A 24,271-nucleotide genomic window follows, 5' to 3' on the forward strand; every position below is an offset into this window, starting at 1 on the left:
TTTGATTTCATTTTGTGTAGCTAGTGCTTATAAATAAGTGATTTCAATATGTGAGATTTCATCTGACCTATCCAAATATCTGGGGAAAAAAAATAAAAAGAAGTCCTTAAGATTTTGTTTGTTTCATAATTGCTGTGGGCTCCTCTTTGATATTTCAAGCAGATTATTTGCAAACAAGTAGAAATCTCCATGCTAAATAGTCATCCAAACAAGGTTTAAAGTCACTGGCAGGAAGTCCATTGCAAAACAGTTTCTAAAAATAAAAAAATAAAAAGCCCAGATAGAATAAAATAAGAAATTTTCACCATTGTATATTGGTAGCATTAGGAAACATGGCAGAAAAATAATTTTTTAAAATTTTCTTGTAAGAACAATGTTAATATTTGGTATTAGATGTTGTGTTGTTCACTAAGAATCTAATATAAAATAAACCATATATGATCAATTATAGATGTTTAGGTTATAAATGCACATATATTTATCATCCATAATTGATTCATGTATTACTATAATATTCCAGCATCTGCTAAATTTAGGCTTATTATTTCACCTTCTTTTTTTTAACAGCTTTGGAAATAACATTTATGTTTCCTATGTGCAACGTATACTGGTGTTTTCTTTTTTAAAAAAACTATTTCCACAGGCTTTTGGGGAAGAGGTGGTATTTGATTGTGTGAGTAAGTTCTTTAGTGGTGATTACTGAGATTTTGGTGCACCCATCACCCAAGTAGGGTACACTGTACGTAATGTGTAGTCTTTTATCCCTCACCTGCCTCCCACCCTTTCCCCCACTCCCCAAAATCCATTGTATCATTCATATGTCTTTGCATCCTCATAGCTTAGCTCCCACTTATGTGTGAAAACATACGGCGTTTGGTTTTCCATTCCTGATTACTTTCACTTTCATTATATACTGTATCTCAATGGTTTATCATCTATATAAATGGACTTTAAAATGTGCAGCTTTATTCTACAGGTTGAACATCTCTCATTTGAAAATCTGAAATCCTAATTGCTCCAGAATCCATAGTATTTTGAGTGTGTACATGATACTCAAAGGAAATGCTCACTGAAACAGGTCGGATTTTGGATTTTCAGATTAAGGATGTTTAACTGGTAAGTATAATGCAAATATTTCAAAATCCGAAAAAACATCGAAATCTGAAACACTTCTGGTCCCAAGCATTTAGGATAAGGGATATTCAGGCTGTATCCTATTTTGACATGAACTAATATGTTTTTCTGGCATTTTAAAGATAGCAACACATCTTTCACCATCCTTCCATTGAAGAATGGATCAGTTTTTCATCCCCTTGAATCTAGGCTGACCTGTGACTGTTTTGTTGTATATATTACAGAGGAAATGATGCCACACCAGTTCAGGATTTACCCTTTAAAAGGATTGGCAGCTTTCAGCTCAGTCTCTTGGAGCCCTGAGCTGTCTTAGAAGAAGGCTGACTATTCCTATGGGAGAGACCACACAGAAACTAAAAATACTTGGAAGAGGAGAGGGGCTCAGTTGAGCCCAACCTTCCAGCCAACTCCAGCAGGGTGGCAAGTACGAGAGTGAGGATATCTTGGAGCCTCAGCAACCTGTGCTATCCAATAGCTATCAGCCACATGTGACTACTGAGCACTCAAAATGTGAGTAATTTAAATTGAGATACGCTATAAGAGTAAAATAGATATTGGATTTCCTTTTTTTCTTTTCTTTCTTTCTTTCTTTGTTTCTTTCTTTCTTTCTTTCTTTTTTTTTTTCCTGAAACGGAGTTTTGCTCTTGTTGCCCAGGCTGGAGTGCAATGGCACGATCTCAGCTCACTGCAACCTCCACCTTCCAGGTTCAAGTGAATCTCCTGCCTCAGCCTCCCAAGTAGCTGGGATTACAGGCATGTGCCACCTAATCCCAAAATATGCCCGGCTAATTTTGTATTTTTTAGTAGAGACGGGGTTTTTCCATGTTGCTCAGGCTGGTCTTGAACTCTGGACCTCAACTGATCCTCCCGCCTCAGCCTCCCAAAGTGCTGGGATTACAGGCATGAGCCACCATGCATGGCCACATATTGGATTTCTAAAAATATGTTTAAAAATCTCATTAAGAATTTTATATTATGTTTAAATAATATTTTAGATATATTGTATTAAACAAAATAGGCTATTAAAATAATTCCACTTAAAATTTTTATATTTGGTTATTAGAAAACTTAAAATTACTCTTTCTCTATGTATATATGTTTGCATAATTGGACAGCGCTGCTCTCAACCATCCCAACCACCAGCTGAAAACCCGGTGATTTCAGTCGGTATTACTTGAGCCATTCAGCTGAGCTATTTCTGAATTCTTGACACACAGAATCTGTGAGATAAAATAAAACAGTATTGTTTTAAGCTATTAAGTTTTGGAGTAGTTTCTTACATAGAAATAGGTAACTGAATGACATACATAAAAATATTAAGTAATTCACAGAAATTATGCTCAACCTCTTAGAATTTAGAAGAAAGAAATGTGCTTGGCCCAAGCAACATTTTCACAGTCATGGTTAATAAATTATAATATAATGCCTGATTTTTTCCTAAATTAATTATTTGTAGCAAGTATGGAGTCTTAAATTTATTGATTTAAGATTTTGTCTTTGATAAAAAAAAAACTCTTTCTTTAACTACTGAAGAGAACACATAGGAAAAGAAATAAACTGTAGAAAATTAACACCAATATTTTAATTGGTTCTGCTCATTTTATCAGGGAACAGAAACAGGAGATCCCAGTGCTTCATTATTAGTTACATTATTTGCATTAACATTTGCAATAATCAATTGAAATGTCAAAAATAATCTTTATCCAGGATTCTTAAATCAGAAAAATCCAGATTAACTATTAGGAATACTATTTTCTGGCTAGGGAATATTGAGTAAATAACATAGCTTCTATTAATCCGTTTTCTTATCCACATAATAGAAATGACAACACATTAATTATCTATTGAATTATTGTGAGGATTAGGGGAGCTAACATATGTAAAGCACTTATTTCAGGGCCTGGCACAGGGTAAATGCTCTGAAAGTGAGAGATTTAATAATAATGCATAGGGTAATTACATATGAAAGACTGAAATAATAGAGTTGCCCTGTCTCAAAAAAATTACATACTTGGTTATGGCATAATTATTGTAACCCTAGTTGTTGTGGAAATGTTATAAACTTGGCTACCTCTTACTATCTCTTGATTACACAGGTGGAGCATCCTGCATGATTCTATGGCACTCAACAGGTGTCTGCCAAGCGGACAGACTGCAGACCCCTCCGGCCGCATGATGCTGAGCCTCCCCTTGGACACATGAAGATTAAGTTAGTCAAGCATGGAGATTCCTCCCTCTCCTTCACAAACTCCAGATGTTTGGCATCTCCCCAATATCCTAAGACGTCCTGGACTGGGAACAAAATGAGCGTAGTGAAAGAGGAAGCAGCTTTAGAGAAAGCACCACAGGGAACAAACCAATAAAAAAGCAGGAAACTCAGCACAAGCCTGATTTATGTCACTGCACTTCTCTACTCTCAGCCCCATTCCCCCAAACTCCCAGCAAGCACACAAGCACACAAGCACACACAGGCACACACATGCACATGCGCACACACACAGGCACATACACAACACACACACACACATGCCTTCTGCCAGCAGCTCTCTTTCTCACTCTCACTTTTCTTTTCAAATGCTGGCATTTGAAAAAATCCCCTATTTTGTTTCACCCTCCTTTTCTGCCTCCCTAAAGAGCTTCCGAAGAGGAGTTTTGATGGTGCGTCTGCGTGTTAATAGATTCGGGAGTGTGAAGCTGTTGCCTGAATCTCATTCCCTGAGAGTGCCTTTCTCTTTTTAATAGCTAAGAAAGAATTGATCAAGCCTCTGTTTTAGTCTCTGTTTCTAAACAGAAAGGAAGAAAGAAAAAGGAAGGAAGGAAACAAGGAAGGAAGGAAGGACATACAAGGTAAAAACAAAAACATTTTTACGACGATCCCTTTTTCAACAGCTAGGGGCAATCCAGTGTGTTCAGTTGTGTTAGTTCTGTGTCTGTCAGGAGAAAAAGCCATGTAGAAGTGATGATTTGGTTTTCTTGGTGGGAACACAAGGGAAGCTAGTTGAAAGCAATGGTTGTGGGGTCTTGAATGGACAGGCAAGTCCGGTAGTCAGAAGCAGATTTTGATTAGAAACAGAGGAATTTCTTCCAGGAAAACACATTGTGTCTTCATGACAAACCAAAAATACACCAAATGTTCTGAAAACTGCCCTTTAAAAAGAAAGAACAGATTGTTCAATTGAAACACTTTCCTGAAGCCAATTGTTGCAGGCTGCCAGCCACCTTCAGGACCAGCCACCCCTCCGTCCTCCCCAGGGCCGGTATAAGGGGTGCATGAGAGACACGTGCATGCAGAAGACTCCACCATGATGCCTGGCTCCCATTGCACTGTCCCAGAGCGTCGTAGTGGCAGCTGGGGTTAGTGCTGTCTGTCATGAAAGGGCATTCTACTCAGTTGGCAGAGAACACTCACACACGGGGAAGCTGAGCCATCAGTGCAAGAGTTAATTCCTGTTTGCAATAATACTAAGGATGTCACATTCATATACACTCAATGAGCACTAAAGGAATCATAGGAATATGCTCTCACAGGATATAACGTAGCCACAGTAGATAAAGGAGGATGTCCTGGAAGAGGGGGAACCTTTTTTTAAGCCAAGGGAGAAAACCACTGAAAAGTAAATCTTTGCATGTAGCTGTGCAGCTCTGCAGATCTAAAATCTGTGCTTTTTAAAAGTATACTCTGTGGAGTAGCAGTCCACATCAAAAGGTCACAGTTTAAAAGTTTTGTATTGTGCTTGGGTTATCCCTTAAGATGTTAGTTATATCATCACAAAAGAACAAGAGTAAACTGTAATTTACTATTTTTGGAGTATTTTTTTGTTGTTAGGCATTTGAAGGATGAGGTGCACAGTGCCCAAGAGTGTGTCACAGCGGCAATTTCCACTTTATGCAGAATTAATACTCAATTACTTATCTGCTTACCTGGACCTTGAGTGAATAATAGATTCCTAATAAAGGGTTTTTGAGCAAATGGACAGATTGGATGCATTTATGTTATAGCAGCCACAACAGCAAAAGAAAATCAAACACTTACAAAACAGAAGTCAATCAAGTTTTAACTAGAGGAGACACCAAAGTATCATACAGTGGAGGAAAAATTCAAATGTTCTGCGCCAAGCTCCTATCATGCCAATTGTACATGTTTGTGCGTATGTAGGGTAGCTAGGGTTGGATGTGTAATCATCCCTAAAATTCATTTGGTGAAGAAAAATACATTTTATTTGAAATCATTGTCTATTTTTATTCCTGCCAATATTTTGTATAACATAGAAGTCTGCCCCAGAGTGTAAATAAATAATGAGGAAGGTCACAGATCTAAATATACTATCTTGGTTCAATAATAAAAAGAGAATTTTTTCCTCGTAAGATTATTTTTTGTATTAATTTAAGATTTAGGCCAATAATACATTGAATAGCAACTTTTCATATTCCTATAAATTGTGATATGCAGCTTCATAATATATAGTCAATAACCGAGCATCACTCTGTAGGTGAGGGGAAATGCTTTTTACCATAACCACGGAAGATACATTATGTCTCTCTGAAGCCACGGAAACTTTCTAACTGCTGAAAGCTGTTGGCATGATGCAATGCACCTTAGCAATGGAAGCATCCCCTCTGCCCCCTCCTGCTGAGACCCAGCAAAGGCCATCTGCTAATTGTTCTTGTCTTTGGAGTTCTTCCTGTGACCTGCAAAGAAGGTTCTCCATCCATATATCAATCTCTCTCTAACCCACATTTTCTGATTTCTCTGGTGCAGCCAGAATGGTCCCAGGAGAGCTCTAACACACTACATATCTGATGCTTAAAAAAGACCTCTTCATTACATGGCTTCAATAATGGTAGGCTAAAGGGAGCCCAGGCACCCTGTCCCATGCTCAGGTGAGTTAGAGAATGCTCCTAGGAGGATACTCCACATGCTGCGTAAACCTGGGAAGCTCAGGGCTTAAGCCTCAGAACAGCTCTAGACATCTTGAGAAAGGCTGAGAAGACACAAGCCAAAAGAAGCATGAAGTCATCTTCAAATTTTTTACTTCTAAAAGAGAAAGTATCTCTTTCCCTTTCTTTAAACAGGCTATTACAGTGCTGTACTATTTGTTTTTTTACCACACGCACACAAATATTGCCCATATCTAAATATACATCTTGCCCAAACACACAAGAAATGGAGCTAAAGTTTCTTTTTAGCAAATTACAGGCTCTAGCTATCTATGACTAAGTCCAGGGAGATCAGGTTGCTGCATCACGAGGCAGCTTTTTCCCTTTGCATGCCAGTGTGCTGGGTGGTATGTGCTGTGTGTACAAAAGGAGACTCTTTGATGCTACGAACACTGGTCTCTGTGCTCTGGCATCAATGTCTCTCTCCTGGCCTTGGGAGAACTCCATGCCATATGGTGTGCTGCTCCCCTGGGCTCTGAGCATAGGGCTATGGTTATGACAAGGGAAAATATTAACAAGCATTGCAAGGTGATGACAACGTTACAGAAGGCAGAAGGTTTTGAATGTGGTGGTGACAGATGGTTGTCTAAAAACCCCTGAAGGAATCAGAAAATATCCATAGACCCTTGGCTCCCTAAAGTCTTCCCTTGAGGGTCTTTGTGGAGACCTGTTTTTCTCACTCCTTCATTACCCATTTTTAATTTGACATAATTTCTGCCAATTTCCTTTCCTAGCACTGCATCGTGCAATACAGTAGCCATTAACCACACGTGGCTATTTCAATTTCAATTGAAATCAATTAAAAATAAATAAAATTTAACTTCAGCTCAACCACACTAACCATATTTCAACTGTTTAATAGCTAATGCTGCTACTAACAACAGTATGGACAATAGAGATTAACACTATTCTAGAATAAGACTCCCCATTTCCACAGCTTCAGTCATGACGCATGCTGGAATCACTGGGGACTCATGTCTTCTGGCATTCTTGATCTTCCATCTGTAGCCTCTGTCTTTCTTCATTTTCACACTTACCCTTCTCCTCACCCTATGTAGCTAGTCTAATCCATACACATTTTCTCAAGTTTTGAATTGTTATTATTGAAAACATGTTCTTTTCAAAACACTTCAGTGTTACCCAAGACCAAGTTTCTGAACAGTGATTCACAGGCTTTAGCTTTTGCTTCAAAGACCACAATATTGATTACTCAAAAATCTAAGAGATGCTCTTAAGGCAAAAAAGTGATCATAATTCTTCAATATTTAATAATGGACTGGCTAGATTTAGATTCTGCAACATTAAATTATCTAAGGCCAATGTCCCTTTAATTTCCTTTGAGAAGTGATTAAAGCTACTAGAATGCTGCCATTCCAGGAAGGAGAAAATATATTCACTAATAATAGCTAATGTTTATTGAATGCAGAATCGATGTCAGGCGTTGAGTAACCACTGAGTGCTCCACCAGATTACCTCTTTTCAACCCACAGCGATCTTTTGATGTAGATGTTATTTCTATTTTACAACTCACCAAACTAATGCACAGAAAAATTATATAACATTCTCAAAATAACAGAGCAAAGTGGCAAAAACAAGATTTGAACCCACATCTTTCTCACTCGAGAGCCGAAGTCCTTAAGCTTGATGCAGTTTTCCCTCTTCAGTATGGTGTACTTTGATCTTCCTAGCTGTTTTACTTATTATCTCCTTTGCTTCTCCAAGAAGTCTTATGAAGTAGTCCAGGCCTCATATTAGTACCTGATACACAGTATCTGATGAATAAAACAGTGTGTCAGTTTTCTTTTCCCAACTTGCAAATGACCAAACTGAAACTTAGAGAAGTTAAAGGTACAGGGACGCAGAGACAATAAGATGTAGTGCTGAAAATTGCACCTGTATCTCCTGATTTCACTAGTGCTAAAGTCCTGCTTTCATTACTCTCAAACATGAATAAATAATAGATGTTATCTCAGGAATTTCCTCCTACTGTCAATAAGGATTTCTAGTTCCAGAAAAGATGGTAAGCTTGCACACGCTACTGGCTTCTTCCCCTGAACCCACCCTGGAAAAGCCGCAGAAGTGAGGAGGTTAAGTATTCTGAACATCACAGAACACTCATGAGAAACACTTGAGGAGGCACTGGAGCTGGCCCAGGACAAAACTACAAAAGCAAGAGATGCATGAGGTCTGGTCACCTCTGGGAATCCTCTACTCTCTCCATCTCTGTATACACACGTTGTGGATTAAAAGAGTCTCAGAGAATAGCATCATGGTGAAGAGGGGATGGGAGAGCTAGTGAGGTTTGTCTGGAGCAGAGCCTCCCCAGAGGGGGCGGGAAGAAAATGAGTATTTGTGGGGCTCTGATTGCAAGACCAGAGGCTCCAAAGTCCTAAGGCACCAAAGCTAAACCTCCTATGGAAGAGAACAAGCTACGACTTCAGAGCGTTTTCCTTCTCCCAGACCTATATTGTGAGCCAGGAGTAACAAAGAATTCCAAGAGGAATAAAACTCAAAGGGAAATAAATGACAACATTTGAGAAGCGCCAGCACTGTAAAGGGCAAGAAAATAAACAACCTAGCAGGAGTTATAGAATGAATATACCAGATATAATAGGAGTTTTAAGTAAACATAAATAAATGTCTTCAGGGATGTAAGAAAGGACACTAGAAACAAGAGGCAAGTACACAAAGTAACACGGCATTCAACTGGGGATATTAAGTGTGAAAATGTAACTGTTGAAGTAAATAATGCAAAAGATGCATTGAGCAGCAGAATGTACCGAAAAAAATAACATTTTACTGCCCTGGAAGGTACAGTTGAGGAACTGTCAGGGCAGGCAACAGGGAAGGATTAAGTGACTTAAAACATGAGGGAAACATCAGAAGACGGGAGGAGAGGAGTGGACACATTGATAGGTATCTAATGGGAACTTCAGAAGAAAAGCATTAACAAGTAGGGTTCAGATATCTAAGAAATGTATACTTAAAAAGTCCCAGACTCGAACAGGATCAATAAGAAACATCAGCTACTAGACACATTAGAGTAATATTTAGAAAATCAGTGACATTGATAATTCTAAAAGTTTCTTGGGGGGAATAAGAGGTCACTTCAAAGGAACATCAGATTTCACAACTGCAACACTAACTGGAAGAAAACAAGGTTGTAAGAGTTTCAAAGGATTCAAGGCAAAGAACTAAGCTATTATCTAAATGTGAAGATAAAATAAAGATATTATCACACATACTCAGCCTCACACAGTTAATCATGCAAAGATTCTCTGAGAGCACTCTCGGCAAAGTTCTTCAGAAAGAAGAAGAAGCAATGTGAAACAATATAAGATGACTAGAAATTTAAGACTTTCATTATTGTTCAAATAGGCAATGATCAAAACATGTGTATATAAAATGCTAAAAATACTTTAACATGAATGTGGGAGAGACTAGGAGAAAGATACTATCAAGAATTTGTCTTAGTTGAGAGGAAGGCATAATTACTGAGAGGCATTTGAACATGTCAAGAAAAAAAACCAATGTGGCAGTGACGTAATTGCCATAATAATAATAAAATGTTCAAAAAATAAAACTTTATAGATTCAATTGAAAGTTAAAAACTAGAAGAAAGAGATGCTATGTTTTAAATGAAAATATAAAATAAAATAGAAATTGTTTTAAAATGACAGCTATTACCAAAAAACACTTAAATTCACAAACACAAAGGCTCAGATTGAATACAAATGAAAAATATCAAGATATTATTTAATAGAAACAAATTTAAACAAAAAGCCAGAAGCAGTTTAAAAACAACAGGGGAGAAAAACATATACCCATGAAATACGAACCCAAATATATCCAGTGAAAGAAATTTAACATAAGACAAAATAAGATTTAAAGCTTAAAAAAATCAGTAAAGAAAAACAAGACTGTTAAATGTTAGTAAAAGGACAATCTATCAGAGTTTATGACCTTAAGACTATATGCACTTACTGAAATATAGTTTCAACAATTGATAGGGTTACAGGGGAAAAATTAATGTATTTACAAAAGATGGGATTTTTAATAAATTCCTCTTGAAAAGTAATTGGCCAATAGTCAAAATAATTTTAAAAGACACAGAAGGGAACAAGTTAATGTACCTGAATTAATAGATAAAGAGAATATTTTACATCCTATAAACAGAGACTATATATTCTTTTTTGGATGCAAAGAAAACAATCACAAAAACTGAGTATGTACTAACCTACAAAGAAAACTCAGTAAATTAAAAAGAATTAATAGCAAATAACCATGTCTTCTGATCATCTGAAAAATAATATAAATCATTAATAATGATAAGCTAAAAAACTTACTATGTGCCTGAAATTTAAAAACACATAAAAACCATATAATTAAAAATTAGAATAAACACTGAATTAATGAAGCATTATAATGAAAATTTTAAAAATATTTATCTCTGAATGATAATAAAATCACTGTACATCTATATGTGAAGAAATAGAGAACTACTTATATGGAAATTTATAGCTTAACTTAGAAAACAAGAAAGAATTGCAGGAACAAAACTAGCCAGACAAGGAGCAACTAAATAAAGCAAAACAAGGAAGAGAAAAAAAAAGTCCAAAATTGAAACAGAGAACAAAAATACAACAATAGATATAATTAACATAACACAAATGGGATTCTTTTAAAAAGACTAATAATTTAGATACACTTCTGTCTGTTCTGAAGAAAAGAATAAGAGAAGATACATAAAAACAAAATAATCATGAAAGGGGGTGTTTATATATGTTATAGACATCTTAAAATGGTTAAGGAAATAAATGAATCAGTAACCATAAATGCAGGTCAAAAAGCTGTCTACCATACTCCTACTCCCTCTCCCATTCTCAAACTAACTGCTAAAACTAGATGGTTTTTTTCATCTAAGTTGGACCAAACTTTCCAGGAACAACTCACCTTTATCTTATAGTCATCCCATAAAATGGAAAAAGAGAAAGCTGCCAAACTCATTTTATGACACTATCGTAATCTTGATGCCCAAACTGTATAAGAATAGTATAAGAAAAAAATATTGTTCGACTATTGCACATAAATGCAAACATTTAAATAATAGACTACACAAACTAATCATTTATGAAAATAAATACATCATGCTGACTTATATCTTATCCCAGGAGTTCAAGAAAGATTTAACTACAACAAAAGGCTTTTAAAGGAGGAAAACCACATGGTAATCCTAATAAATATAGAAAAAACACTCAAAATGCAAACCTATTTAGGCCAAAACCTCTTAAACTCAGAATCCGAGAACTAAAAACCACACCAAAACCTCATTTTTAGTGAAGAAACCATAGAAGCATTTTTAATAAGTTTCAGTATAACTGGTAGCCAAAGATAAAAGATATATAAAAATATAGGCAGAATAAAGATTAGAAAGAATAATAATAGAATAAAGATCATCGGCCAGGCACAGTGGCTCACTCCTGTAATCCCAGCACTTTGGGAGGCCGAGGCGGGTGGATCACGAGGTCAGGAGATCGAGACCATCCTCGCTAACACGGTGAAACCCCATCTCTGCAAAAAAAAATACAAAAAATTAGCCGGTCGTGGTGGCACGTGACTGTAATCCCAGCTGCTTAGGAGGCTGAGGCAGGAGAATCACTTGAACCCGTGAGGCGGAGGTTGCAGTGAGCCGAGACAGCACCACAGCACTCCAGCCTGCGTGACAGAGCAAGACTCTGTCTCAAAAAAAAAGAAATCATCATGGGTGCTGTATGCAGGATCAATAGTATTTCTCTACAACCAGTAACAGTCAACTGGATCTTTATTGAGAAAAGCTTTCAAACTCTACTGAAGAACGTAACAGAAAATCTAAACTAATGGAGTATATACGTGTTTCATGGATAAGATGCTTGAAACTATAAAAGTTGTCAATTCCCCATAAATTATTTAATTGGATTAAATCAATTAGAATAAATATCACAGTGGAACTCTGCAGCAAAATTTTCTATTGATTCTAAAAAATACATGAAATAATAAATTTTCACAAATAATTAAGATACTTTTTCAGAAATAAGAGTAACAAGGTTAGTTCAAGCATAGGAACATGTAAAACAATGGAAAAAGATAGTGATCCCAGAAACAGACTCCGAACTTGGTATACAGTAGGTGTGTCATCATGAATCACTTGGGAAAGTATAGATTATTAAAAATATAGTGTTGGCAACACTGGCTGATATACATTATCAAGTTGATTCCTATCTCAGAAATCATCCCAAAAGGAACTTCAAATTCATAAAATACCTGAATATAAAAGGTAAAAACATCTAAACACCATTGAACAATAAGAAGACAGGAAAAATACTTAAATTATTTTTAAATATCTGAAATATTTAACTTCTAATTTGAGAGATATTTCAAAATGAGTTTAAAAAAATTTATTTACGGATCTGTTCAAGGCTACAACATTTTCTTAGTTTAAGACTTTTGAAAACGAATTGAGTTTCTTTCCTCAGAGTGTCTACCACATTACAGGATCCATCATGATTGCTTTGTGCTGGTCCTCCAGAACCTCAGAGGTGTATGGAGGTGAGAAGAGCTCTCCGTTCTCTTCCCTGCCCTCATGCACTTGAAGTGCTGCCCACAACCACCTCAGCAGCAGTTCTCTTGGGAAAATAATAGTAGGAATGTGTCAGGTGAGAGTCTGTCTCTGATTCTTAGTGAGTTTAGCATCTTATTATAAATATATTAGCCTTTGTAGCTATCATATTGGCAAAATTTAGAGATATGAATAATAGCAAGTGCTGGGTAGGATGTGTGGAAAGACAATATTTAGGAATTGAAGGTGAAAGTATAAACTGGTATAGCTCAGCAAAAGATAAATCTAAAAATACTTAGAGAAATTAAGTATGAATATAATCTAACAATTCCATCCCTAGGTCTAGTCTAGAGAAATTCTTATCCAAATCTACCATGAAACATATAGACTAATATCTGTAGCATCAGTAATGGTAGCAAGGAGTTGGAAGAACATAGGTATTCATCGGTGGAGAAAAAGATAATTAGTGTAATATATACTGTCAATAGCATATTCTGCAAAAGTCAGAAATAATGAAATTATTATTTTACTTAAAGCAACATGGCTGGATCAGAAGCTTTTGAAACAAAAGAGAAAGGGGGTGAAAAGCAGGAATAGGTCCATGGCACAGCACAATTTATGTAATTTAAACACACACACAAATATCCTGACTGTTTTCATGGATACACCTACATGAATCGATATAAATATATAGAAGATGGATTGGAGAGAGTCACCTTAAATATATAAGAGTGGAGAAAACCAAAATATAATCAAACAAAAGAAGTGCTTGCAGAAACATATGACAAAGATCTATCATATGGTTAACTCAATTCCATGCACCCAACGTTAAAAAATAAAGTCAGAGGACAGAGCTACTAAATTTTGAAAAGCTTCCATCTTCAATATGGAACCAAGGCAGCATAGACTAGCAGGTAAGAGAAGGAAATCTGGATTCAGACTTCCTGGGGTCGAAGCCCAGCTCTGCAAGGGAGACTGGTGGCTTCATGCCTTGGTTCTATCATCTATGAAAAGACAGATGATAAAAGCACCTATGACACAAGACAGTTGTGAGTATCAAATAAGTTCATATTTGCAAGACAGAGTAGTATCTGGCATAGAGTGTTTGATTTTAAAATGCTTAATACATTTTATTACCTGTCTTATTTGAACCCCTGATAGTACTTCACAGTGTTGGAAGCAGACATACAAATACTTTCTAGAAAAGGACTACATCTCAGAGCAACAAAAAACACACATATTGAAAGAATGATTAACATGATGGCCTTGCAAATTTACAGGATAATGGGAACTCAAAATTTGAGACAGGAGTGGACAATATGTTTCACTGAATCATCATGCTGCATATTTTTGCCCTTTGTCTTTTTGACAGTTTCTAAGGGAAAATATGTTTAAAATGTCACCTAAAAGACTGACAAACTGAGGTGCTTATAACTTACTATACCTATTTCTAACAGAACAAGTGTAGTCTAAAAACCTAGTATTCAGTTCTACATTTATCAATAATGGCCCTCAATTAATAATTTTTAGATTTTAGTGATTTTTAAAATAGCACTTGTCCCTCCACCTTGTATCATTACTGCCCCCAGTGCAAATGCATGCATGGACACCAGTGGCCTCGCTCCCTGTCCCATCCCACCACCACCGTGGGCACAAATGTGTGCATGTAGGCTCCACCCACTAACACTTCACCACTATGCTGACACCACTGCCAGTGCAAATGCATGCACAGAGGCCAGTGGCCATGCCCCTTGCACCACAAGACCACCACCACTTGTGTAAAGGTGGCACAGAAGCCAGCAGTCACACATCTGCCAGTGCCCCACCATGGCCAAGAAGCATGCACCCCACCACGCTGCCACTGTTGCTGGCATAAGCAAATTAGCACAGTTCCTACTGCCACCAATCCAATGAAGTGCTTTAGTAGGCACCACCCATTGGAGTGTTGTGGCCAGTAGTCAGGGAACACTTTGGACCCTCCAGTGCAGTAGGCTCCTGACCTTAAGGGGCCAGAAAACAAAGCTGGGAGTCCAGTATTAGCATCCCTGAGTTACAGCATGCAGTCTAGGAGTACTAAACTGAGCCTTGGCCCCCTGAAATCTACCAAAAGCCACACAAGTCAACTGGAGCCACCTTACAATCAAAACCCAAGGGCATCAAAGAAGATAAAAGCAAAAAAACAAAAACAAGCAAAAACAAAAACATCTAAAGGACAGCAGCTTCAAAGACTGAGGGAACATCAGCCAACACAGATGAGAAAGAACCAGCATAAGAACTCTGGAAACTCAAAAAGCTAGAATGTCTTCTTTCCTTCAAACAACTGCACTAGTTCCTCAGCAAGGGTTCTTAACTGGGCTGAGATGGCTCATCACAACATGGATAGGAACAAAGATCCTGAAGATTCAAGAGAAGTTGAAACCCAATCCAAGGATTTTAAGGAATAAAATAAAATGATACAGGAGATGAAAGACAAAATGGCCATTTTAAGAAAGAACCAAACTGGTCTGACAGAACTAAAAAAACTTGCTTCAAGAATTTCACAATATAATCACAAGTATTATTAACAGCAGAATTGGTGAAGCTGAGGAAAAGTCTCAGAACTCAAAGACCAGGTCTCCAAAATAACTAAGTCAGACAAAAATAAAGAAAAAACAATGAAGAATGAACAAAACCCCAAGATATATAGAATAAGGTGAAGAGACCAAATCTATGACTCATTGGCATTGCTAAAAGAGAGGAAAAGAGAGGAAGCAACATGGAAAACAAATTTTGAGATATTTTCCATTAAAATTCTCACAATGTAGCTAGGGAGGCCAACATTCAAATTTAGGAAACACAGAGAACCCTTGTACAATACACGACACAAAAAGACAATCCCCAAGACACATTATCATCAGAGACCCCAAGGCAAATGTGGAAGAAAAAAATATTACAGGCAGCTAGACAGAAGGAGCAGGTCAGCTCTAAAGGAAATTATATCAGACTAAAAGTAGACCTTTCAGCAGAAACCCTACAAGCCAGAACAGATTGGGGGCCTATATTCTGATTTCTTAAATAAAAGAAATTCCAAATAGGAATTTTACATCCCACCGAACTAAGCTTATAAGTGAAGGAGAAATAGGATCCTTTTGAGACAAGAAAATGTTAAGAGAATTCATTACCACCAAACCTGACTTAGAAGAGGTCCTGAAGGGATTGCCAAATATGGAAATGAAAGACCGCTACTGGCCACTACAAAAACACACTTAAGTATATAGACCATTGTCACTATAAAGAAACCACACCAACAAGTTTGCCTAATTATCAGCTAACAAAACAATGACAGGATCAAATCCACACATATGAACATTAACCTTGAATGTAAATGGGCTAAATGCCCCAATTAAAAGACATGCAATGGCAAGTTAGATAAAGAAGCAAGACCCAACTGTATACTATCTTCCGAAGACCCATCTCACACGCAATAACACTCATATGCTCAAAGTAAAAGGACGGAGAAAAATCTACCAAGCAAACGGAAAACAAAACAAGCAGGGGTTGCTATTCTAATTTCAGACAAAACAGACTTTAAACAAGCAATAATCAAAAAAAGACAAAGAAGGGCACTACATAGTGATAATGGGTTTACGTCAACAAGGAGACCTAACTATTCTAAATATATACGCACTCAACACAGGAGCACTCAGATTCATAAAGCAAGTTCTTAGAGACATATGAAGAGACTTAGATAACCATACCATAATAGTGAGAGACTTCAACCTCCCACTAACAATATTAGACAGATCACTGAGGCAGAAAACTAAAGATACTCAGGATGTGAACTCAACACTTGACTCAATGGACCTAACAAACATCTACAGAACTCTCTACCCCTAACAACAGAATATACATTCTTGAAATCTGCACATGGCATACACTCTAAATCAGCCACACGATTGGCCATAAAAAAATTCTCAAAATTAAAAAAAAAAAAAGCCCCACAAAGTCATACCAACCACACCCTTGGACCATAGCACAATGAAAATAGAAATCAATACTAAGAAAATTGCTCAAAACCGTACAATTACATGGAGTAAAGAGCACCTTCTGAACCTGGGTTTCTATGGATACATCTGTGGGTTCTTGAAGCGGGAAACAGCAAGATTCTATTCCACCATAACAGTTTCTCATTTTCTCTCATCAGGTGGCCCTCCCTATTCTAGACCTCAGGGCACTATGCCCACCCTCTGTGTATTGTCTTCCTTTTGCCCAGTTTGAGTCCTAATATTACAGTTAGAATCTCACCTGACGAAGACTTCTAAATGCAAAGATGGGGTCCTCAACTCTTGTGTGCTTATCTGACAAGGACCTCTCAAGACAAGTTTAACTCCAATGCAGCTTATCTCTCTTCTGCCCCAGTCTTTCTCTTAACTTGGATTTCCTGACACTAATGCCAAGACTCTGTTCCTGTCTTCTCCTGCATCACATTGACCTGGCTCCAAGCGTGGCTTCTCTTGGCTCCCATGCTATTCTCATCCTGGGCCCAACCATGCCTACTAGTGCTCATCATCTGGGTGTCATACAAAAGCTTTCTCCCCCATCCTCGATGGGACTGTGATATGTGACATTACACTCTCTGCCTTTTGCTTGTTTTATTTTGTTGCTTGTAGAAGATCTGTTGATAAGACAACCATAGAGGTGAATGTGTTCTCTCTATCTTGCATAAAATTATAGTTCAAAATCTTGTCCACCTCTTCTAATCAAGAACCCTTATTATGATGCAGTAGACACTCTGAGGGATGGAACTCAATGGACTTTTCCAACATTTGAACTAAGAAAGTGCTGTATCACTGTATCAATTCGTAATACAATTTTTAAAACCTCAATTTAAAATATCTCTCAAATTAGAAGTTATGAAGTATCTCAGATCCCCAAACTCTATATATCCTTGCTACTGCAAGTGTGGACTTGAGCCTGTAACATAAGCACCCTAGGGAGATTGTCAGAAAGGCCGAATGTCAGGCCCCACGTCTGACCTATTCAATCCAAATCTGTATTTTTGTTTCAACAGGATCCCCAGGTGATTCTTGTGTGTATTACAGTTAGATAAATACTGTTTTTTTTTTCACTTTATTCCTTAGTAGGAAGCCTCAAATTTAAACATTAGCTTAAAATGTAGACATGTAGGAATCTATAATATGTTTACACACTAAAGAGAAAGGATTTCATATTCACAAATGTCTGTGTGCTGCAGACAAAATGTATTTGCGTGTGAGTGTTCTCTGCTTCATCCTTCCCATCAACATTTTCACTGAAAAAATTTTATCTGCACCCTTAACTTCTCTTCCCCCTTTGCTTTCTAACGAGACTTCTGTCTTTTCTGGTCTAGTTTCTTGACTTTGAAATGTAGAAGCAGAAGAACAGGCCTTGGAAGATAGGAATAAAGAGCAAGAAAGAAAAAGAAAAGAGAACAGCAATAAAGCAGAGTAGGCTCACAGGTTGGGAATTGGGGAATAGCTGGAGGTAGAGAGAAGAGGATAAAGGAAGATCACATGTGATGAGCACATTCCAGCCTCAGCCACACCTGGACCAGACGAGAAGCAACAGAGATCAACTACCAGGGGGCAAGGGGGGCGGGTCATCGAACCAAAGAAGTGCCAGAGAGGGGAATGACAGCTGTGTGTCCAGACCAGGAGGGCTAGGTTCTGGGCATTGGCAGAGAGAAAGGCAGACCTTTGGAACAGGAGCACAGTTTGAGGACTGCATTGTAGACACACACGAGCAGCCTCTGAGCATTACCTCTATAAGAGGGAGGATACTGAGAGGAGTCAGAGTACACACCAAGATAATAACATAGACTGTAACACAGACCTTATATAGAAGGAACTTTGAGGCTGCAAATCATCTCTGTGGGTCAGAACACAGTCAAATAAATTATACTTTGATGCTGTAATTTTAATGCTGCTCTTACCCCAAGCTAGGGATAATTTACTTAAAACTGCAAAGCAATGATGTTTAAAATGGTTTGGTACCAGTCAGTGAAATTGACCAAAATCTAGTAACTCTTATAATATCTATAAAAATATGTGTGTATAGATACATATATATTTGCATACACACGCACTATATATAATACTTATATATGAATTATAATTACCTATATATAATATAGGCATATATGTATATTATTTATGTGTATGTGTGTACATATACAGTCAGCCCTCTGTATTTATGAGTTTTGTATCCATAGATTCAACCAACTGTGGCTCTAAAATAATTGGGAAAAAATATTCCACAAAGTTCCAAAAAGCAAAATTTGAATTTGCCACCCACAGAATACTATGTTGAATCCAGGCAACTGAAGCGATGTGTGGGCATTGTGTTAGGTATCACAAGGAATCCAGAGATGATTTAAAGCATACAGAACAATGTGCATAGATTTTATGCAAATACTACACCATTTCACATTCCAGGACTTGAGCATCCACGGATTTTGGTATTTAAGGAAGGAGCTATCCCAGAACCAATCCCCTGTGGATACCACCAGATGACTATGAGTGTGTATGTGTGTGATGGGTGTATATCAATATACACACACATATTACAATATACGTACCTTCTATTTGTACCACTTTTTTCTTCAAGAGTTCACAGAATTTACAAAATTTCAAACTGCTGTCCCAGCCTATTCACCCTATAAATTGGTGTGAATTCACCTTTAGGCTCTGGAGTGAGTACCCTAAATATATTAGAGTATTGCCATTCCAAAAACCAGAAAAGGTTTTTAAAATAAATGATACTAAGTATTATTACCCTGCAGTTAAAGATAAACAAAAGCTCAGGTAATAAGTCACAATATAACTAGGAGGTCATATATAGAATGATCTCTGAGAAAGTAACATTTCACTGATCTGTCATTTGTTTTTTGTTTTTGTTTTTGTGTTTTTTGTTTTTTGTTTTTGAGACGGAGTCTCTCCCTGTTGCCCAGGCTGGAGTGCAATGGCAGATCTCGTCTCACTGCAATCTCCACCTCCTGAGTTCAAGCAATTCTCCTGCCTCAGCCTCCTGAGTAGCTGGGATTACAAGCATGCATCACCAGGCCTGGCTAATTTTTTGTATCTTTAGTAGAGACGAGGTTTCACCATGTTGTCCAGGCTGGTGTCATTTGTTTTAAATTGGTGATCTCAGGTTAAAATCCAAATGACTTTCTAGATGCTTAAATTATGTATATACTAAACTTGAATGGAGAAGTGATTCTGATCATGTAAATCACTCTGCTTAGTGATCAATTTCAATTGCAATTCAACTTCTAAGCCAGTCACTCTTCATTATTTGAGGAATCACATTGTCCTCATGGTGGTCTTCCCACTGGAACTGCAGATTCATAGGTATTCAGATTGGCATATGGTTGCCAGGGGTGACTGAAGGCATTTCATTCCTTAATGCCATATGGGCTTTAATTTTATATATTTTTATTTTAAATGTTTACACAATTGTCTTACATTGCAATTTGTTAGCCTGATCCTTCCTTCTGCACCAGAGAAAAATCGTTTTAAGATATTTAAGAATGCCTCCACAATGCCCCCACCTTCTGTTCCAAACCTCATATGGATTAATCTCCAAGTTATAAGGAAATTGATCCATCACCTCTAAAAGTTATACTTCCCACATTCTCACAAGATCTAGCACTGAACACATGTGCACACACACACTTTTATCATTTTGTTATTACTTTGTGATAACTTATCATTAGACTCCCACACTGGGTTTGTTATATAACTTTCATGAATTACATAATGTACTGAAAGCTATTATTGCAAAATGGACAGTGTGTCTTTTCATTACCACCTGTGATTCTGAAGTGAGGGTTCAGAACAAACATTCCTCCCTCAGTTTTCTGTGAAGCGTCTACAAAAACGTCTTTATTCTTGCAGTTCAATTCTTACATTTTAAAATTCAATTTTTTAGATAAGCAGGTTCATAGCATTTTCCCCAGGACCATTCCTATTAATATCCAAAATATCAAAAAGCTATAATTAACATTTAAATATATAAGATACTTAACAACAAAAATATTAAGTAGATTACACTGAGAGTCAATGTTATTCCTTGTTTCAGTTGGCATGTGAGTCTTTGAGATGGTTTTTAGTCTTTCCACTTTCCCTGGGATGTAGTTCATACTCTCATCCACCACGCACCCCACATCTATGAAGGCACATCTTCCCCGGTCGGGGTGATCCCAGGGATCTCCTGCATGCAATGTGTACAAATTTTGGAATTGAGCATGAAATCCTCTCTGGCCCATCCTAGCAGAAGTAATCTTTCTCTCTCTCTCTCTCATTCTCTCTCTCCCCATTTCTCTGTCTCTCTCCTGGCCAATCCCAAGTATTTATAATCTGTGTGTGTGTTTCCAGCTGCCCACTCTGGCTTCACATTGCTGTGCCCATGCCAGGGAAGAGGCGGATTTGAAAAATATTTCTAATGATTAACATCTATTCTGTTTCCATCTCTTCCTAGATATGTACAACTTTTATCTCTCATATTTATCTCTGGAGATTTACTTCTCATCTTCAATGGGCCAAAGTTCCTGACCAACCAGCTAAAATTCCTGGACCACATTGTAAACCAGATATGATTGGGTGCCACAAACAGTCTGTATCATCACCAGATAACAACTTTGGAGCAGGATTTCTTTTTCATTCTCCAAAATAAAATTAATTCCACTTAGAACAAGAGAGAAGGCATACTTCACTGATGACTTCACAGGGAGAAAAAAGAGTTGGATTGTAATGTACAGGGCACAGCACCCCATTATCCCCAACAGACACATACATCCATGCATTCTTAGGCATTTTCACCTCAGTCTTTCTTCTTGGCTTTCAGCAGTTATGTCCTCCCCATTCCCTCTTCATTCCCTCCTGACTTTTCCTTCCTTGAGTCTCCAGTGTTCTCTCTCTATTGCACGGACAATTGCCCTGCACCTTAGTAAGTTGAGTTTACTCGCCTGGGTGCATAAACTTCTGCATGTGCACATCTAATGCTAATCACTTTCTGCAAATGAGTAAATGCCCAGTACAAGGTATGACCCAGGTACTTGACATTTCCCCTTTCATTTTTAAAACTTCTCAAAAGTAACGAAAATAAAACACCAAAGCACAAGCTTTATTTTCAGTGAAATAGAAACAAGGCTCAAAAACATGTGTTAAAGACAACTAAAAGTAGCCAAGTTTATGTATAGCCCCATAGACAAGGAGCTTGATAGAAACCAATGAAAGATCTCACAATGAGTGAGAAACACCACATCAGAGAACTTGCCACCAAATATATATTCACTGAAGGTGAGGGTAGCATTTTGAAGGGCAGAGCCACAGCTCTTTTCCGCAACAGCATCTTAGAAAGGAGGGGGGAGGGGGGAGGGATAGCATTGGGAGATATACCTAATGCTAGATGACGAGTTAGTGGGTGCAGCGCACCAGCATGGCACATGTATACATATGTAACTAACCTGCACAATGTGCACAGGTACCCTAAAACTTAAAGTATAATAAAAAATAAATAAAAAAAAATTAAAAAATAAATAAAAAAAAAAAAAAAAAAAAAAAAAAAAAAAAAAAAAAAAAAAAGAAATAGGGCCTCCTACATGACAGCAGATAGTACTCCTAGATCTAGTTTGGGTCAGAGGAGCGGAGAAGACAGGACTCCCTAGTTAATCACACAAGCCTTATTTTTAGTAACTGTAAGACTCTGGTATCTGAGAAGATGCCTTATGCATGGACCCTCCATGCACATAGGAAACTTTTGCAAATGGCTTGTCAAAGAAAACCAAATTCATTCGATCATAAGTCATAAAAAGAACTATTCAGCAAGCATACAAAGACACTATAAGGCAGAAAGAACGAGTAGCAAGATTTCTTAAAGGTGAGGAATATGGCCAGGCGCGGTGGCTCACGCCTGTAATCCCAGCACTTTTTGGGGCCAAGGCAGGCGGATCACAAGGTCAAGAGATCGAGACCATCCTGGCCAACATGGTGAAACCCTGTTTCTACTAAAAATACAAAAATTAGCTGGGTGTGATGATGCACGCCTGTAGTCTCAGCTACTTGGGAGGCTGAGGTAGGAGAATCACTTGAACCCGGGAGGCGGAGGTTGCAGTGAGCCGAGAAGGCACCACTGTACTCCAGCCTGGTGACAGAGCAAGATACCATCCCCCCCACCCAAAAAAAAAAAAAAAAGGTGAGGAGTATTCATAAGCAAAAGTTTTCCATGGAACAATAAAAATGTGGACAAATATTTTGCCTTCAGTTGAAAATAATATAACTTAATGGCAGAATGATCTCTATAACAAGAGACTATGAGCTAGAAATGCAAGAACTTAAGGGGAAAATGGTGAGAAGGCAGGAATGGATAAAGTGAGCAGAGCTCAGTAAGGAAGTAGAAAATATAACACTTTTAAATAAATGAAGTAAAAGTAGGAGAAAACAGATGAATAAACACAGCAGGAAACATAAAATGGGCATGGAGAATAGAAACAAGAGAAGTGAATAAAACAAAAAACTTCTATTAATGTGTACATATGACAATGAAACGCAGATGACATACAATATGTGTTGAATTATACTCCCAGGAGAAAAATAACACAAAATAATGGAATAGAACAAATGCTTAAGATATAATTTAAGAACACTTTCCTGACATAAAAGAAAACTTTACTCTGCAAATTGAACTGGCATAACATGTCAGAGAAAGTGATCTAGAACATAAAGAAACATCTGCAAGATACTTTAATACTTTTCCCATATGCCCCTAGAATACTCGCCTGTAGCGCTTGCAGCTGCAGCATTTACCCCGAGATAACTTTGCTACAAAATGTCTCATTTTTATTACTATTTTCACTTCATTCTAGTATATCAACTTTGGAAACAAAAGACATAATTCTATTTAAAGTATTCTGGTTTTAGTAGTGGTATTTCCATTTACGAAATATAGTAATCCTCGATTGCTGAAAATGTCAAATCCTAGAAGACGGTAGTATTCCTACTCATGATGCTAACATCATTCTCCAATAGTTGTTGGCCAAAGATTCATTGAGGAATCTGATTTTTCCAAAATAAACCATTCTGATGATTCAGATGATACTGATGTTAGCTCTGTTTAGAAATAATTCCAAGAACAGTTTTAATATTTAATTTCCACATTGAGAAACAGTCAAATTTGCTTCAACTTCAAAGAGTGTGTTTATATAAAATTAAATGAGCACTGGCAGCAAGCTACACTTTTTTTTTCCTAAATAAGGAAAGAGTTAAACAGAAATAGAGAGTAGTAAGAATTTCATAAAAGGTCAACTTTATTTCAAGTCTAGAGGCTACAGTAGACAGTTTTGAGCATTCAAGTACTCAGGAAATACTGTTCCCAAAAACCTTTAATAAATGACTACTATGGGCGAGAGCAGTGGCTCACACCTGTAATCCCAGCACTTTGGGAGTCAGAAGTGGGTAGATCACTTGAGGTCGGGAGTTTGAGACCAGGCTGGCCAACGTGGTCAAACCCTGTCTCTACTAAAAATACAAAAATCAACTGGGTGTGGTGCCATGTGCCTATAATACCAGTTACTGGGGAGACTGAGGC

At 37.4% G+C, this 24,271-nt stretch overlaps 1 long non-coding RNA gene across 1 annotated transcript; it reads left to right on the forward strand.

Annotated features, from left to right (window-relative positions):
• Positions 1-1,343: 1,343 nt before the first annotated feature.
• On the forward strand, positions 1,344-5,499 carry LOC130541751 (uncharacterized). Its single transcript, XR_008955853.2, has 2 exons — positions 1,344-1,644; positions 3,231-5,499. It is a non-coding gene; the product is annotated as an uncharacterized LOC130541751 (long non-coding RNA).
• Positions 5,500-24,271: the final 18,772 nt, after the last annotated feature.

The sequence above is a fragment of the Pan paniscus genome, chromosome 7 (genome assembly GCF_029289425.2).
Source record: "Pan paniscus chromosome 7, NHGRI_mPanPan1-v2.0_pri, whole genome shotgun sequence".
Classification (NCBI taxonomy): Eukaryota; Metazoa; Chordata; class Mammalia; order Primates; family Hominidae; genus Pan; species Pan paniscus.